The sequence below is a fragment of the Rhinopithecus roxellana genome, chromosome 7, assembly GCF_007565055.1.
Source record: "Rhinopithecus roxellana isolate Shanxi Qingling chromosome 7, ASM756505v1, whole genome shotgun sequence".
Lineage (NCBI taxonomy): Eukaryota > Metazoa > Chordata > Mammalia > Primates > Cercopithecidae > Rhinopithecus > Rhinopithecus roxellana.
Window position 1 is genome coordinate 76,051,329 of NC_044555.1, and position 17,628 is coordinate 76,068,956.

Below are 17,628 nucleotides of genomic sequence, written 5' to 3' on the forward strand. Positions count from 1 at the left end.
TAAGGGATAGAGTCCAAATCAAGCACATCTGGGCATATTTAACCTGGAAAAACTGCCCCCAGAAGGCCATGTTAGCTTTGTCTTTGAAGAGCTGTCAGAGAACAGAGTAACTGCACGTGTTCTGTGTTGTAGAGAGGGGGCCAAATAGGGGTAAAAGGTATATAGAGAGAGATACAGATTTCCTCTAAGGACAAACTTCGTCACTGCAAATGATGTCCCTCATTGGAGTGAGCCTCCTGAAAATCTCCTGTTGTGCTAGCATTTCTGGGGGCCATTAGAAAGGGGTTCCTGGTGATATGATAGGAATTCAACCAGGATAAGGTTTGAGACCAAAGATCTTTAACTCCCAATGATGTAGATTCTGTGGCAAGGGTGATGATAAGGAACCCGGCTGGGGAGAATTTTGGCTTAAAGCAGCTACAATGGTTCAATCCCAAGGATTGGTACACTTTTGTAAGTGAAAGAGATGATGTCTTAATGCCAAGGGTAACATACTTTTTAAAGCATTTATGCAGCAATTTAACAAATGAAAAGGAAAGCATTAGTTAACATTTATAGTTAAATGTGGGAGATTTTTTTTTTTTTTTTTTTTTTTTTTTTTGAGGCGGAGTCTCGCTCTGTCGCCCAGGCTGGAGTGCAGTGGCGCGATCTCGGCTCACTGCAAGCTCCGCCTCCCGGGTTCACGCCATTCTCCCGCCTCAGCCTCCTGAGTAGCTGGGACTACAGGCGCCCGCCACCGCGCCCGGCTAATTTTTTTTGTATTTTTAGTAGAGACGGGGTTTCACCATGGTCTCGATCTCCTGACCTTGTGATCCGCCCGCCTCGGCCTCCCAAAGTGCTGGGATTACAGGCGTGAGCCACCGCGCCCTGCCAAATGTGGGAGATTTTTAACCTGTCCAGATATTCAATATTATATTCCTCTAAAAAAATATATTTGAGCCAAAGGCTAAAAATAGTCTTTTGAAATATATATATTTCAAAATACATAGACACACACGCATAAATAATTAAGTCTTTAAATATAGATTCTTAAAATGTATTATATGCCTGAACTTGCTGGATCATTAGACAAGAGCTGCATGAGAAAATCTGAAATTTAAAAACACAGGCAGTATGTACTTTTTACAAGAAAATAACGAGCCACAGGGAAGAAACTATCTTGATATTAATTATGAAGAACATAATACTTCAAAATCTAGGACTTCATTGCCTTAGACTAGAATTAATCAGAAGTTCTCTTCATTTCTTGAAATTATGTTTTATTGATTCAAAGTTATAAATCTCAAAGCTGTATAGTTTGAAAAGCTTTTAGAAGGCTTTGTTGTCTGGAAAAAAATGGATTGCCTCTGCTATATACATTTTTAAGGCTGACAATTAAATATTTTCTCATATTGAATATGCTATCTTACGTTATAACTTGAAGGGCTCTGATGAGATTTAGTACCAGCTAGAGTATCTGAAAATCCCTACAAGTTCAGTTATGACATTCCATTACATGGAAGTGCCATTTTATCCTAAATAATCAAGGTTACATTTTAAAATTTTACTTTCCATTAATTAATTTAGTGATGCATATATGCAACAGATAGGTAAGTTTTGTGGTAGGCATTGAGGAAAATTCAAACTGTCCACTGTACAAGTTTCAAATACTTATTCACAGAGTTGTTTAACAGGATTGCCAAAAAAATTGAAGTCTATTTTTTTCTCTACTGACATTTTATGTACTTGCTAATCTGCCTGTCAGCTCAAGTTGTAGCTTTTGAGATGCTCAGCTGCTGTTATAACCTCAGCGAATCAATTCTAATTTGTAAGAAGATACTGTAACCTTAAAAGGTCTCCTTATATATTCCTTGCACATATTGGAAGAAAGGCAAAGATGAGCATGACTGGGGACTAAAGTGACATTATTAGGTTTATCCTAAGAATAACACGGTTTCTTTAAAATATAGAGTTTGTCAGGCAATTTTGGAAATTAGAGATATGTTATTTGGGGTTCTGGCAACTCTTTGCTATATAACTCCAAAAATTAATTAACCTCTTGGTCTATAGAGAATATAAGGGCTCTGTAGGAAAGGGAAGTATGCATGATGTTACTACATCACAGACTTTAAATGAAGTTACCAGGAGAATGCATGTAGTTATAATGTTATCACTTCATAGAGACTTTCTGGAGGAACATAAATTATATGAAGAAAATTTGTACCATATCCTCTAAGAAGGGTGATTTTAGCTTACACAAGTAATTTGTATTTTCACTTTAGAAGTTAAAATTCCTCTATGTAATCCTATAAACAAAGGAGGATCATTTTCCTGGCTTTTATGGCTATAATGTTTCTTCCTCCAATGCCTTCTCTCAACATAATCTACTAAACCCTTTGGGCATTTTTTAAATGCACACTTTCAAAGTATTTTTGAGTATTATTTGTCATGCTATGAAACTAATACTTTTTAAAAAAGTATCCTATTATTTTGGGAGTCAGTCTGCATTTCAGTGTATTTTTTCTTCATAAATTTTCTTATTAAACTCATATACTTCCAAGAGGCTTTGCTGTATTGAAGTGTCACTTGAGTTTAGTAGGCTGGGATCATAAATGCATAGAAAAGAATGAGAATACTTCAAGGTACACCTTCCTCTAGAAATAGTGATACCTCCAGTCACTTTATAAATCTCTGTTCCTGAGAAAGGAATGCCTCATTCTGAATTGGCTTAGCGTTCCTGGGAGATTCATATTACAGTACAACTCAATGGCGTATTTTACTGTCACAGCCACAGATAACAGTGAGTTCATGATAACTACTATCCAAATCTTCCAAATGTAACAACTTAAAGAATGAAAACTAAAAGCAGAATTTAAATTGCACAACTGATACAGAAATATTTAGTTTTACATGAGGTTATAATTTATTCTTTTTTCAGGTAATTTGTAATTTATATACAAGATACACATTTTAATTCTAATACAGATAAGAATATACAACTTAACAGTATTTCAAACAATAACTATTTTCACCTTATTTTAATTCTAAAGTAGGAATATATTTATATATCAAATGTAATAAATACAAAATATATTATTTATCAAGTAGAGGTACATTTATAAAGTTAAAAAATACATAACATTTTCTGTAATTTATATAATAAAATAATTATTGTTGCCAGGTAAACATAATTTAAATTATAAAACACCATCATATTTTCTTTTGCCTGTTTTGCAATTCCTTAAATGTCTTTTAAAACCTCTTACTAGAATTCAAAGATAAACACATTGAATCAGAGCAAGATCCAGGAATTGTGCCAATTTCTCTATAAAATTCTCTATGCATATGGAGATATACCCTATTTTATGAGATATTTTATTACCTATTAAATTTTATATCTTTTAAAATAATCATGGTATCTAATATGTGATAAAACATCATTACCAAGTAAAATAAAACCAGGTGTGCATGAAGTTTTGTTTTCAATTATGTGTGTTCAATTTGTATTTTATTTTATTTTGTTTTGTTTTGTTTTTGAGACAAGGTCCCAGGCTGGAGTGCAGTGGCACCATCTTAGCTCACTGCAGAATTGACCTCCCAGGCTCAAGCGATCTGCCCATCTCAGCCTCCCAAGTAGCTGCGACTACAGGTTTGCACCACCAGGCCTGGCTAAGTTTTTAATTTTTTTGTAGAGATGGGGTCTCAGTATATTGCCCAGGCTGGTCTCAAACTCTCTGGCTCAAGCAATCCTCCCACCTTAGCCTCCCAAAGTGCTGGAGTTACAGGCGTGAACCACAACAGTGCCAGATCCAATTTGTATTTTTAAGCATTGAGTACAAGCTCTTTAAGAAACAAAGGCTGATATCTTTCTCCGTCAACCACTAATCTTCAGCCATAACGTGCAGAAACAAATTTAGAGATTGGTAGTTATCAGAAGTGACCAGGTGGGCACCAAAACCTGATCCCTGCTGGTAAGGAGATTCTTACCAAGTTTCAGCAAACCCAGTGAAGTAACCTAAAGCCTGAGATTCTCCTTCTCTTCTACCTACCCCAGTGATTCTCAAAGGGAGGTTTATTTTGCCCTGGTAGACATTTTGCAATGTGCTGAGACATTTTTGGTCGTCACACTTTGGGACATGGGAGTGTTACCGGCATACAGTGGCTTAAGGCCAGGGATACAGCTAAACATCCTACAGTGCACAGGACAGCCCCACAAATAATTATTAAACCCCAAATGGCAATAATGCCAAAGTTGAGAAATCCTGACCTGGGAGAATCTAGACTGGAGGTTGGGGAACATCTGGGATTGACACCCACAGAGCCTGTGTATGTCTATGTATATGTATGTTTGTAGATTTACACACATCTACATGTATATTGACAATGAAGATAGATCATGCCCCTATTTAACTTATGCAAATGCAAAGGCAATGGAATAATGTTGGAAAAGGGGGGAGGAATTTAAATAGTCTTAGCAATTTTTCCTGATACCTCATGTGTCTATTCCTAAAGTGAAGTTAGGTGTTGGGGCATGCATCTGCCATGTCTTGAGCAAGTATCAATTATCTGAGTGTCTCAGAGTATAAATTGAAGCCCAGTCTAATGTTCAGATATATTTTGCACAACACAGCTTCTTTTTTGCTCTCAGTATTTCAGTTAAGATTCAACCAAAAATGCAGCAATCATAGATATTTTTGACAATTCAGTCATGTACCAAGATAGACCCATATTACGTGTGAGAATTTTACCTGGGAGGTACTGGACACACCCAAACTGGATTATGAAGTATCTTCTGCACTTTTTAAAAACCAATACAAATGAGACACCACTACACACCTACCAGAATGGCTAAAATGAAAACAGGGACAACATCAAATGCTGGGGAGGATGCAGAGAAAGCTGGGTCACTGATACATTTCTGGTGGGACTGTAAAATGATTCAGCCACTCTGCAATACGCTTTGGCAGTTTCTTACAAAACTGAATGTGCACTTGCCATATGACCCAGCAATTGCACTCCTGGGCATTTATCCCAGAGAAATAGAAACTTACAGTCACACAAAATCCTGCACACAAACACTCATAGCACCTTTGTAATAGCTCCAAAGTAGAAACAACCCAAATGTCCTTAAACAAGTTGATGATTAAACTGTCATATATCCACACCAAGGAACATTACTCAGCAATAAAAAGGAAAAAACAACTGATACATCAACAACTTGGATAAACCTCTAGAAAATTAAGTGAGCTGGGAAAAATGTCAATCTCAAAAAATTGCAAACTGTATGATCACATTTATATTATATTCTTGAGGTAGCACAATTATAGAGATGGAGAACAAATGATTACTGGTTTCTGGGGGTTAGGGATGGAGTAAGGGGTGGGTAAAGGGTACAGACTGCCCAGTACATTTTCTTGCAACTTCCTATGGATCTGTAATTTCAAAATGACAATTTTTAAAATTATATTTCTGTAACAACAGAGCCCTGGGAAACAAGATCACCCAAATGGTCTCATTCACAGTTGTAGAGTTGGTCAGTGTTATATTCTCAGCCCTCAGTAGTGGCAAACCTTAGCACCATGCCCTCTAAAATGCATTTTTTTCCATTTCTACCTTTTGTATTTACTGCTGTGAGTATAAGTGTAATTTTATTTCTAGGTGTAGCTTTAAGTATAAGGTGCATAACATTGTAAAAGAGTTTAATTGTTGTAAAGAATAAGATAGATGAAGAAAAAAACGCTGTTTTGGATTATAATATGAAAGGTAGTGATAAGTGACCATGTCCATTTAATGCTATTTGGTGTTGTTTTAGCATATTAGGAGAATTTGTCCTAAAAGGGTATACTTTTAGCAACAAATTAGTTTTCTTACATTACAGGGATATTTATACATATACATGCACACATGCATACACACACACATACACACGCATTTGTCTAAAGAGATGATTTTGAATCATTTCAGACATTATTCCGTCATGTGTACATATGTGTATATTTACATGCTTCTGTGTGGGTGGATGTGTATTCATTCAGAGGGTAAGAGGTAGAAATGTCCATAAACCCAGCCTTCTCTAAAACCTTAAGCTTGTATCTAAAAAAAGAGAAGTTAACCTAACATTTCTTAAGTGCCTAGTATGTAACCAATACTCTGTTAAGTGCTTTATATACCATTTTTATATATAATCCTTCATTTAGTGATTATTATATAAACCCTGTGGGTTGTCTACATCATTTCAATTTTATGGTGAGGAAACTTGGAAAGTTTAAGGAATCAACCCAAGGTCACAGAGTTAAGATGTGGCACATTAGGGTCTTTACTCAAGGGACTCTGATATTGTGCTTCTAAGTCTACTGCCTGGAGTGATTCTCTCACTAAATAGTGGTTTCATCATTGTTAAAAGAACATCAAACATCATTGTACTAGACCTGGCATTTTCTTTTTCTTTTATTTATTTATTTATTTATTTTTTGAGACAGAGTCTCGCACTTTGGAGTGCAGTGGCACGATCTCGGCTCACTGCGAGCTCCGCCTCCCGGGTTCACACCATTCTCCTGCCTTAGCCTCCGGAGTAGCTGGGACTACAGGCACCCACCACCATGCCCGGCTAATTTTTTGTGTGTATTTTTAGTAGAGACGGGGTTTCACCGTGTTAGCCAGGATGGTCTTGATCTCCTGATCTCATGATCCGCCCGCCTCGGCTTCCCAATGTGCTGGGATTACAGGCATGAGCCACTGCGCCCTGCCTTCTTTTACTTTTCCTAAACAGAGGATATGAGCAGACATTGCACAAGAAATGCAAATAGACCTTCAACATATGCAAAGACAACATCACTCAGAAGAGAATGCAAAGCTACACAGAGATGCCACTTTTCAGATATCAGATACGCAAAGGTGCACAAGTCGGACAATGCTCTCTATTGATGAGGCTCTGGGGCAGTGCTCTCACACAGGCTGGTTAGACAATGTTACTTATTTATCAAAATTAGAAACTGCATTTGCCCTTTGGCCCAGCAATCCCACTTCTGGGGATTTTTAATACAGATACATCCGCCCCATACAAACTGATGAACACAACGTTTTTCAGTGCACACTGCTTTAATGGCAAAAGATTGGACACATTCCACATGACTAGTAGGGGAAGGGTCAAATCAATTACGGTACGTTGTCATAGTGCAATGATACACAGTTTTGTTATGTTTTTAAAGAGGAAGCTCTCCATGGACTGCTATGGGAAGATCTCTAGGGTATATTGTAAAGCAGAAAAAAAGCCAGGGTGCAGAATAATGTATGTGAAAGGCCACTATTTGTGTAAGAGGAGGGAAATATATTTACATTTGCCTACAACAATCAGAAAAATTGCTATCACAACAGGAGACACGTGGTATACTGTAATTCACAACTGTAGGCAGCTTGGGAATGACAATGTTTACATATCAATTAGGGACTCAAGAAATCCTATAAAGTTTTTCTTCAGGATCCTTGTATTCAAATTAGCATAAGGATCAGACATGGAACATAATACCTGAGGTGAATGTTTCAAACAATGTTTGAAACCCCCCAGGATCACACAATTAGGAGTTGTGACTATCCCAATTACTTTCATACTGTTTCTTTAAATGATCCAATGCTAATCAACAATTTACCTGGTTAAAATTTAGTTGGTTTGATTATGCTTTGAGGAGGACACTCCCTTCTTATGTTTTCTGCACTCAGGCAGGAGTCTTGTAAAGGAGCTAACAACAAAGGGATTTTTAACCTTCAAAGCCTTAATTAGAAAACAAGAGCAAATGGTACATTTTTAAAGAGGAACCAGGAATACATGTTCGTGTGGGCTTTTGCCTGATTACATTTGTTAATAAGGAATGCCAAAACATGTGCACCAAAAAGCATTCAAGGTCTTTTGGTAGTAAATTATACTTGTAAATTTGATGTAAGTTGATCACTTGAATAACTCACACTCTTTGAAGATTAGAATTCATAAATGTATGAAAGAATTAAATGGTTCTTTCCTCTAGTGATATAAAGTATTAAATGACAGAAAAAAATGTGTTCGAAATCAACTGAGGAAATAATTCATTTTGAAAACTATTCAATAAAAATGTTAAATAGGAAAAATATGCTAAGCCAGTTTCTGCTGGATGAAGAAGTAAAGCAGAAACATGAAAAGGGCAAATTTAAGGATGATGGGCTGGGAAATGTCCCGTCAGGCTCACAGTTTTACTTTTTGTTATTCAACTACGGCAGTTCTAGGCCCAGTAATCTATTCCATCCCCATAAGACAAAGAAAAAAAGACTAATTCTGATCAGCAGAAAACTGGATGGCCTCTAGGAACCTTCAAGAGGGCAGTAGCTCCAGATCAAGGAGAAGTGAATGCCTTTGAAGAGGTATCTTAGATTGTTTTGTTAATACATAAAATCCTCTCTCTTTATCATGCAAAAGTCTCATTTCAAAGGGAAAATGCAAGTCAATGAGGATTAGTTTGACTCCTCAGAGGTCAGAACTAAATATACAAAACTAATAATATGACACTGAAATAAACAAGAATGTGGAATTGCTCATCCGAAGGGATGATGTAACTAATATTGACATAATTTCCAAGCAGAAAAGCAAAACTAGGTCAAAGCACGTTGGCCTAACATAATACGCATTTTTGTTTCCAGATTTTTACCATGTAGGCTATGTCTGCAGGCATTAATGTCTTCTGTTATCAATGTTCGGGGCTGTCACAAACAATTCATGTCTTATCACTCTTTGTTAGTTAAACCAAAACAATGTAGTTTACATGTGAACCATTCAATTCTGACAGCTGAAATGTTAGAAAGAGGAGAAATATTCAGAAAGTGTCTCTTCCAGACTGAGAAGAATCAAACAATAAATATTCATTATCTAACAGTCTACTATCATGTTTTTAGCTACTCAGAAAGTCATACCCCTCTCAATTAATTATTATTACTATTTTCCCTTTTTTACTCAGAACCATACAAAAAAGGGCAGCATCAATCTCATTAGAATTTCACTTTAAACATCGACCACTGACAAGGAACTCAACTGAATCACTCACCAAATAGCCAATTTTTCTCTACCACTTTCCCCATCATACGATGACTAAAAGAAGTCACGCTTTCTTCTCTCTTCTATTTGTTCCATTTTACCTTCCTGCACTATTTCCTCAAAGCACAGCTGATTAATTCATGGGCTAAATGACTCATCTCATTCCCTAAACTTTCTTCTGTATAAATATAATTCTCCTAGTTTTTACTGTCTGACATTTTCATACTTAACTAAAATCAGAGCAAAAAATATATACATAAAAGAAGCACAAAACCCAAATATAAGATCATTTAACTATTTGGATGTTTTGGATAGTATTTTCCACTAAAGATGATGTAGTCGTTCCTGAGTTGCCTCATTATAAACCATCATTCCATTCAAATTGCCTTGGAATTTATTAGCATATTGAATTACAGCACATGACCTGAAAACATCCAAATTATATCTTAGTAGAAGGCATGTGCAGTCACAAAAGAGAATGAGATGGGGAGTCATACCTTGCTCCCAGATGGAGGATAAAGTGTTTCTTGTGCCAAAATGTCAACCCAGAAATGTTAAACTTTAACTGGTATTCTTTTTTTTTTTTCTTTTTTATTATACTTTAAGTTCTAGGGTACATGTGCATAACGTGCAGGTTTGTTACATATGTATATTTGTGCCATGTTGGTGTGCTGCACCCATCAACTCGTCAGCACCCATCAATTCATCATTTATATCATGTATAACTCCCCAAGGCAATCCCTCCCCCGTCCCCCCTCCCCATGATAGGCCCTTGTGTGTGATGTTCCCCTTCCCGAGTCCAAGTGATCTCATTGTTCAGTTCCCACCTATGAGTGAGAACATGCGGTGTTTGGTTTTCTCTTCTTGTGATAGTTTGCTAAGAATGATGGTTTCCTTAACTGGTATTCTTAGTCTGGATTCCTAATGTATTTCCTACAGAAGATTGATCCTATGTAAGTAAATAAATCTCTATTAATAATATTTGGTGGTGCTGTCCATCTATATATTGCTTTATTTGGCCATTCATCTACTTATTATTAACTCAGCAGGGCATTCAATGAATCCATTTTCCCAGTAACAACCCGCTTCCTCCTAATTGTTTGGGGAAGACCACTTCTAAATACACACAACCAAAGCAACACTCCAAAACTTGACATAGGACAGATAACATGGTCTACTGCATAGACCCTTTGGTAATGTATTAGTCCTGTTGTTTCCATAAACTATTAAATGTCCCTGAAATTTCTATTTTGTCATTTTAACTGTAACTCTTGGTCTTTACACCTACCGGCAATGAAAATGCTTTGTCCAGCACAAATCTTGAACTTCACTATGAAAAATGTGGTCACCATCTACATGGATAAGGCTTCAGTCTTCTCTCAGACACGCTATCTCAGTTGTGGAGTAACCTTGGGCATGCCACTCACCTGCAAAAGTAAATAACTGCACATGGACCTAAGGCCTAAACTATCAGGCTGGGTTCAATGAGAGCAAGCAGCAGATTCTATCTTGGCGATTAGGCTTTGAGCTATTGAAGGGCATGACCCATTTCGTAATCATTTCTGCAGAACGATAAACTCTAAGGTGCTTACCATGTTTTGGGTTGTGTTCTTGCCCAGAACACAATTGAATGGAATATATATATATACGTATATATATATATATATATATATATAGAGAGAGAGAGAGAGAGAGAGAGAGAGAGACTATTTATGCATATATAAATGGACTCTCTCTCTATATAAAACCATATACATATGGTTCAGTAATCATAACCTATGTTAATTTTCTCTACTACTGATCTATTTAGTCCTTGCTGTTTCCCAGACCTTTCTAATGCCCTTTCTTCTTCATATCCCTTCTGATTTTAAGGAGCATTTTCCATTCTCTTTTTTACTAAAATTCATCCAGCATGCGCCTGTAGAACACTTAATAATTCTTATTGTGTGCCAGACACTGGGCTTGGGTCTGGGGATTCAAAGGTAATTAAGATGTGACTCTTGCTCTGGAGTAACTCAGTCCCAAGATAAGCAGACAAACGAGTAGAAATACATACACCAACTCAAATACTCACGTGGATAAGAGGATGCTACAGCTATTTTCTTTCCACTTATTCTAATACAAGTAGACAGTGCTCAGCATACAAAGAGCACACTTACAAACAACCCATACCTACAAACGCCATAATTCCCTCTCAATTGGGGGCCTGTGGCTCCCTGGCTGTTACTCACAAAGACCCTAGTGGGTCCAGAAGTTCAGGCAGGATGAAATGAAGAGGTCTGACCCACAGGCAGACACACCAGCAAGTTCTGTCTGCCAAAGGCATGGCCCTGACCCCAAATATTGTCCCTGAAAAGAAAATCATGTGTTTTGTAGCTCCAGGCTCCACTGCTTAAAATATCCCCAATTAAAGATTCATCCTAAGGGTTAAAGGGCTAAGAGTCATGAGCTTTGGCTCACCCATATTACTTCTCTCCTGCCATGTGGTAGAGACCATTGACTAGAGGAAACAGGAGAGTGGTTTGGAGGTGGGGAAGGGAAGGGTGGGAAGATGAACAATTATGAATTCACTATATATTAGGACAGGCCTGGGGGAGATGCCCCAGTGAGACCAGAAGACATCAGAAGGATGGAGAAAGAAAGGTGAAAACTAGTACAAACTTCATATTTCAAATATTGCCATGACTGGCCTATTACCAAACGTATGACAATTCTTTCTCCTTCTGTTTCCATCCTGTATAACACAGGGGCATGTCCTCAAAACTCAGAACTTGATCTCACATTAATCAGATTGATTATTTTTTGCTGGAAAATGTTCTGGGTTTCAAACAACAAACTCTTAAAACATAAAGTATTCCTAGATTGGGGACTACCTATGAGTTACTTTTCTCTATTGAGAAAAATCAATTACTATTTAATAATTATGATAAATCTGCTTTATGTAAGAAGTCATAAATTTCTACAAATGGACATGTGGGCTAAAAATCAACTAAATTTCACAATTACAAATCACTTCTCAAGTCTCCTAAGTTCAGCAAGGTTTTGGATACCATCAATTTTTCAAGTGGATCCCTATCCACACGAATATAGATATTAATGAGAAGCCATTTTGACCACGGAAAAACCTGCACTGTGCTACTGGTACGATAAATTGTACACCAGATCAAAAGTTCTTTGAGGGCAGGGACCTTACCAAAATCATGTTTGGAACCTAGAAAGTGTCCCGGCACATTAATAATCACGTATAATGTGGCAGAATACATTAATTCTGTGAGTGCTCAGTAAATGTCATTGAATGATATAAGAAAGGAAGGATAGCCTTTATATTATATTCATCATAAACACTGGACTGAATATAAGACCTTCAACATCCACTTGTACTACAAATGATCAGCACCTCTTTCATGTTTACTCAGAACCCCTCCTTCATAGCACAAAGCAGGTAAGTTATTTTCTTTGGTCTGGTTTGTTTTTTTCAGGGAAGTCCCCTCTTGGCTTTTTCTTCTGTGCCTCAATTTTCTGTGCTTCTACTATCACCTGACCTCCTGGAGGCCATTAACCATCCTGATCTTGTGTCAATGGAATATTTTCCTCCAGAGGGGGAAAAATATTTCAGATCCAGATGGCTCCCTAATATTGTGTCCTTTTTAGTTTAAAGAAATTTTTATAACATGCCAGCTCATAAAACTGGGCAAACAAGTTTCTAGAACAAAACCCCTGAGCTCACTTTTGTGTGAAATCAAAGGAGTTGATAATGAGCCAGAATCTTCCCGATAAACTGCCTTATATGTAAACGGAGATTAGATTGCTGTTTGACCTGGCTTTATCGCCCTTTCTTTAATCACAGCGTATTTGATATTCTCTTCCTTGAATGAACTCATTTTCATAGTAGCTTTGGTCACAAGATTAAAGAATCGCTAACTAATTGTTCCAAATAAGCAGAGCAATTCTCTCTAACTCTGCCTCGGGCTCCCTGCAGTGACGTCCGCTGCCTGATCTTCTGACCACAGGAACTTCAAGCCTGACCCCTGCAGGTAGATAACTGAAATATACACCTCTAATCAGATCCTGGTCTTTCAAAGTCCCATCAAGTTCTGAAAATATAAACGTTCACACTTACTACAACAGGGATATTGATGACATTTATATGAAATATTGTACTTCCTTTTCATTGTATACATTGCTTTTGGAAAGTAGCAACCACTTGTTTAAAAAGAACTTAAATTACGTCTGCAAGATACTCTGGTGTGGTTAGCCATTACTTCTTTTTGCCTATCGAGAAAAATCCAAATGATTTGATTTAACTGGGATCCTCAAATCACGTGGGTTAAAAATGTCCTGATTTGCCCCTACCTTTTTCTAATCAAACAAATTACTCTTTGTCCAGTAACCAAATCCCCTCCTTTCACCAAGGCACAGCCCAGGTTGCCATAGCTACCTTGGATGTCTATTTACCACACAAACGATCAAAGCCAGGAGACATCCATATATGCACTTTGCCTTAAAACTTGCTGGAATGTCTGTGGATAACATGCAACTACCAATTAACAGATTTGCTTGTAGCCTATGTGGTCTATAGCCAAGCAAACTACAAACATGACTCAAAAAAATTATTTCAAAATGACCAACAAGGATCTTTAAACTGACAGCAAGTCTTATGATTATAACATTTGCTGAAAGAGAGATAGTAGGGAAGAAATTAAAATTTTAACATATGTTGAAGACATTGAGCTCTCTAAACCATGTGCAAAAACTTAAAACATCTGTTGAAAGGGAACATTTCTCAGATGCATATTTAAAATTCCGGTTAGTTACTGTATCTTTCTATTAGATTTCATAAAAGCTGCCTGATCTCAATGTTGGGAGAAATGAGAACAGAACTGCATTTTGAACTGTTAAGATCCTGTACTTTCAAATGAAGGAAACCATACAACATACTTGGGACACAATATACTTGCCAGTTACAGAATAAGAAAAAGAATGCTGTAAGAGAGATTCTGTTTTAATCCCTAGAATGCCATTTGAGATCCTAAACCTGCACAGGTAGTCTTTCTGGGTGGGTGAGTATTCATCCCCAGACTTGCCCCTAACTTGCTGTGTCTCTTTATACTTAACCTTTCTCTGCCTTCGTCTCACCATTTGTTCAATGAGGATCAAATTGCCACCTCGTTCTCTCCTGGGGATGTGGCAGAGAATAAATAGATCGTGTTTGTAAAGGATTTTCTAATCCTCAGAGGAAAGATTAATACGAAGACTTTCGTTATTAAGCCAGATGTCCTTGGGCATTTTAATTCCAATCTAAAGAATGCAGAACGAGCTAATCAAACAGATCACAGCTTTCCTGAAACAGCGGCATCCTAGCTTTGCAAGAATTTAGCAGCTACGTGACTCATTTTGTTTTAGTAGATCAGAAATACATCATGCACCTTCTTCCCTTAGAGTTTTTTTCTAAAGTTACCAGGATGTTAGAAACACAAATTATGTCTAGCAGGCAATTTTGCCTAGAGAATCTGATTCCCCCCCCCCCCCCGCCCACACACACCCCTGGTCAAGAATGAACTATTTGTTCTTCTTGTGTGTAGGGACAATGGGTGGATTGCCATGTGGGGAGGATTTGCAGTTGTAGGAATGCCACAGGCAAACCTGTTGTTTTTGGCCAGGCTTCTAGAACAGGTGGCCATGCTTTTCCTTTTGCCTGGGAACAGAGCAAATTCCTTCTCAAGGAAGGTACATAAAAGTTTCCCGTTTATGATCAGAGTGCAGAGACAGGTTGGCACATATTTTAAAATTACTTCCTGATCAAGGTGAGTCAGATTTACACTTTTCTTTGGCCTAACTCAGCCGTAGCCTTAGGAACCCTCAAAGAATACTATCCTTCTACACCTGAAGTGGTGGCTTCAGGTGTGTTCCTTTTCTGCCAACCTGGCAGAAGCCCAAACCCCTCTGAATCTTATAGCTAGGCAAACAGCTTTCTAATTCTGCTGGCAATTTTTGGCTACCCAGAATTTCTGGCTATCAATGGCAGGCAGGGGTCTCTTCTGGGCTGCCACACCAGTGTATGGCATTTGTGCAGCCCTAGGGACAGATCACTCATCAGCAAAGAGACTGAATTTCATTGCTGAGCTGATGATACACAGGTCTGTTTGATAGTTAACACTGTAAATCCAGCTGGAGCTGCCGGGCTGAGATGACAAATTGGCTGATGGGTGCGATTCACCCTGCCTGGATTCTACAGTCAAGTTTCCCCAAGAGAAACTCAAAGTAGGGATTAATCCATGCCAATAACACCGCCATCTCATTCCTCCCTACATTCTTGTTCTGACTGCAGTGAAACAACTTGCTAGATTCTGGAAACTGTCCTTGTTCTTTGGATGAACAATGATCCTGTCTCTCTCCTTCACCTCCTCCCCTGTTCCATCCCACCCTCTTTCCAAGTTCTGAACGGCCAAAAAAAAATTAGTAGACATACATAGCGGCGAGATGAAAAGTTGTCCATTCATTAAATAACTAGGGAGTTCGCTACTTGTGCCCCTAAAACTTCAATACTAGGCTGTTTTCCAACTTCACGTAAATGCCACAACAAACTAGGCATGGGAAAAACCATCCCAAGCTGGGGGAAGCAAGCCTTGGGCAAAAGGAACGGAGACTGCCATGGTTCCTGAGGAATTGTGTGGGAACAGGGATTCTGGAAATTGAGCTCAGACACCACTGAGGAGAGGACAGGTGGCTCTGCACAGGATCAAATAACTTCTTTGTTCCAGCTAAGGACCTATGTCAAAAATGTTTTGCGTTCCTCTTTTTCCTTTTCAATCCTTTCCAATTAACCTTCTCCTTCCTTTTCCTCCTCCCACTTTAGTAGACATTAAAAGTATGAGGTTGGACTGTGAGTCTGCAGAACTTAAAGAAAACGAGCGTCAGCCCCACAGTCCCCAGCAAGGCAAGGGCAATTCGTTGCAAGCAGAGGGCACTTGCTCCTCCGCAAGTATTTTTCTGCACTCCCTGAAACTTGCCAAGCATGCTTGCTGAGCGAACAAGTGAGGGGGCCAGAAGGCGGAGGGTTTGCGCTGACCATTCGACCATTCGAAGGGGGCTCTGCTTCATCTCCCAAGGCTGTGTGAAAGGGACAGAAAGTTCTAAATCCCTCGCCTGCGCTCCTAAATGGAAAGCTCACTTCCCCCAAAGTGTGCAGGGTGGCGAGCGCCCAACCCACTTAGAAGAAAAAGTGAAGAGCTTTTCCGGTTGCGATACAGATGCTAACTTTCCCACTCAGATTATTCAGGGCTGGTAAAAAGCAATAGCATTCCTCTTGAAATCCCTGCCCTTCCAGCCTATTGGCATGTTTTTCCGGCCTTGTTTTCTCCTTATATGAGTATTGCTCTTGATATTTAAATATTGACATAAGATTTTTCCATAACTTTGATTGAGTTGTAAATCACACCCTCTCCTTGGCTTCCTACATCAACTTTTTCTTTCCTTTTCTTGCTTAACAGCAAAGCTATAAACCTCTTCCTGGACTGATAAGGAATTTTATCATCATGCCCCAGAGCCACGGAAGAGGCTGTTGGTTTAGAATTCTTTTCAAAGACTCGTTTAAGTAATCCCCCAGCCCTTTCTCCGCTGTTTTCAGGGCTGTCTTCTCACGTCCAGAAGCAATACAGTTTCCAAACTGCTAGAACAGAAAAACAAATTTGCATTTTTCTGGAAGGACTGCCTGTGCTCATTTCAAGCTGGTTCCGCCTTCTTCGCCAGAAACACAGTAAGTGCTCAGAATGCGAAACCAAAATGAGATAAGCGGCCCCGTGAAATTCTTTTTCAGGACATTCAGCTGTCTTTATTCTAGCCCAAAGCATAGGGTAGAGGCACTAAAAGCTCGAGACACATCCTGCACGATACATTTCAGCGACCGCAAACTGGAATTGATTTACATATATTCTACAAACTGCTTGTAAGCCCTTTACAACGACTGCCTGACATCAACCACAATTAGAAGCAAAAGTGGGGGCGGCTGGCGAGGGCCAGACCGGGGTGGCTCAGGTAATGTGCTTCTTTGGTTGTCTTAGGAAAATGCAGCCCCGTCTTTCCGCCAAACGCATCGACTATGGCCAGGCGCCTGCTAACCAAGCAAGCTCTCCGGAGTAACAGGTCGCAGGGGTCCCGGGCGGCGCCCGCCCCCTCCGCCGCCAGCGCAGCCGCCTGAGCTTACCTGCCTCATGTTTAGAATCCCATGACCCATCCGGCAGGGAGCGAGCTGCATCGGAGCCCGCGCCGCAGTCTTCAGAGCGGAAACACCGAACCCAACAGGAGCCCGCAAGACAAAAGCAACCCGGCGAAATCTACGGGCAGCAAAGAGCACGTTTTCGTCCTCTTTTTCTTTGATCTGTTGCTACACGCACTCCGCCCGAGACAATGTCAAGTTTCTCAACCTTTTCTCCCCCAGCCTATGAAAAGTCGGTCGCAGGGAAGCGAGGACCGCCTGGCTCTTATTTCAAATCAGTTCTCAGAGACGTCGTAGGTGGCTGGCTTGGGCCGCGGAGGAGCTTCGCCAATCAGAAGTAAGGGGGTGGGTCCTGGGAGCCAGAACGGCTGCCTCCGCG

At 39.2% G+C, this 17,628-nt stretch overlaps 1 protein-coding gene across 3 annotated transcripts in view; it reads right to left on the reverse strand.

Annotated features, from left to right (window-relative positions):
* The window catches only part of MID1 (midline 1), a 409,520-nt gene that overhangs the window by 165,415 nt on the left and 226,477 nt on the right, over positions 1-17,628 (reverse strand). For 2 of the 3 annotated variants that reach the window (XM_030934194.1, XM_030934190.1), the window contains exon 1: positions 17,238-17,580. The exons of the other annotated variant lie outside the window; for it this stretch is intronic. The gene's annotated coding sequence lies outside the window, so the exon portion shown is untranslated. Of the gene's footprint in view, positions 1-17,237; positions 17,581-17,628 lie in introns of those variants that run through there. 3 annotated transcript variants of the gene reach the window in all.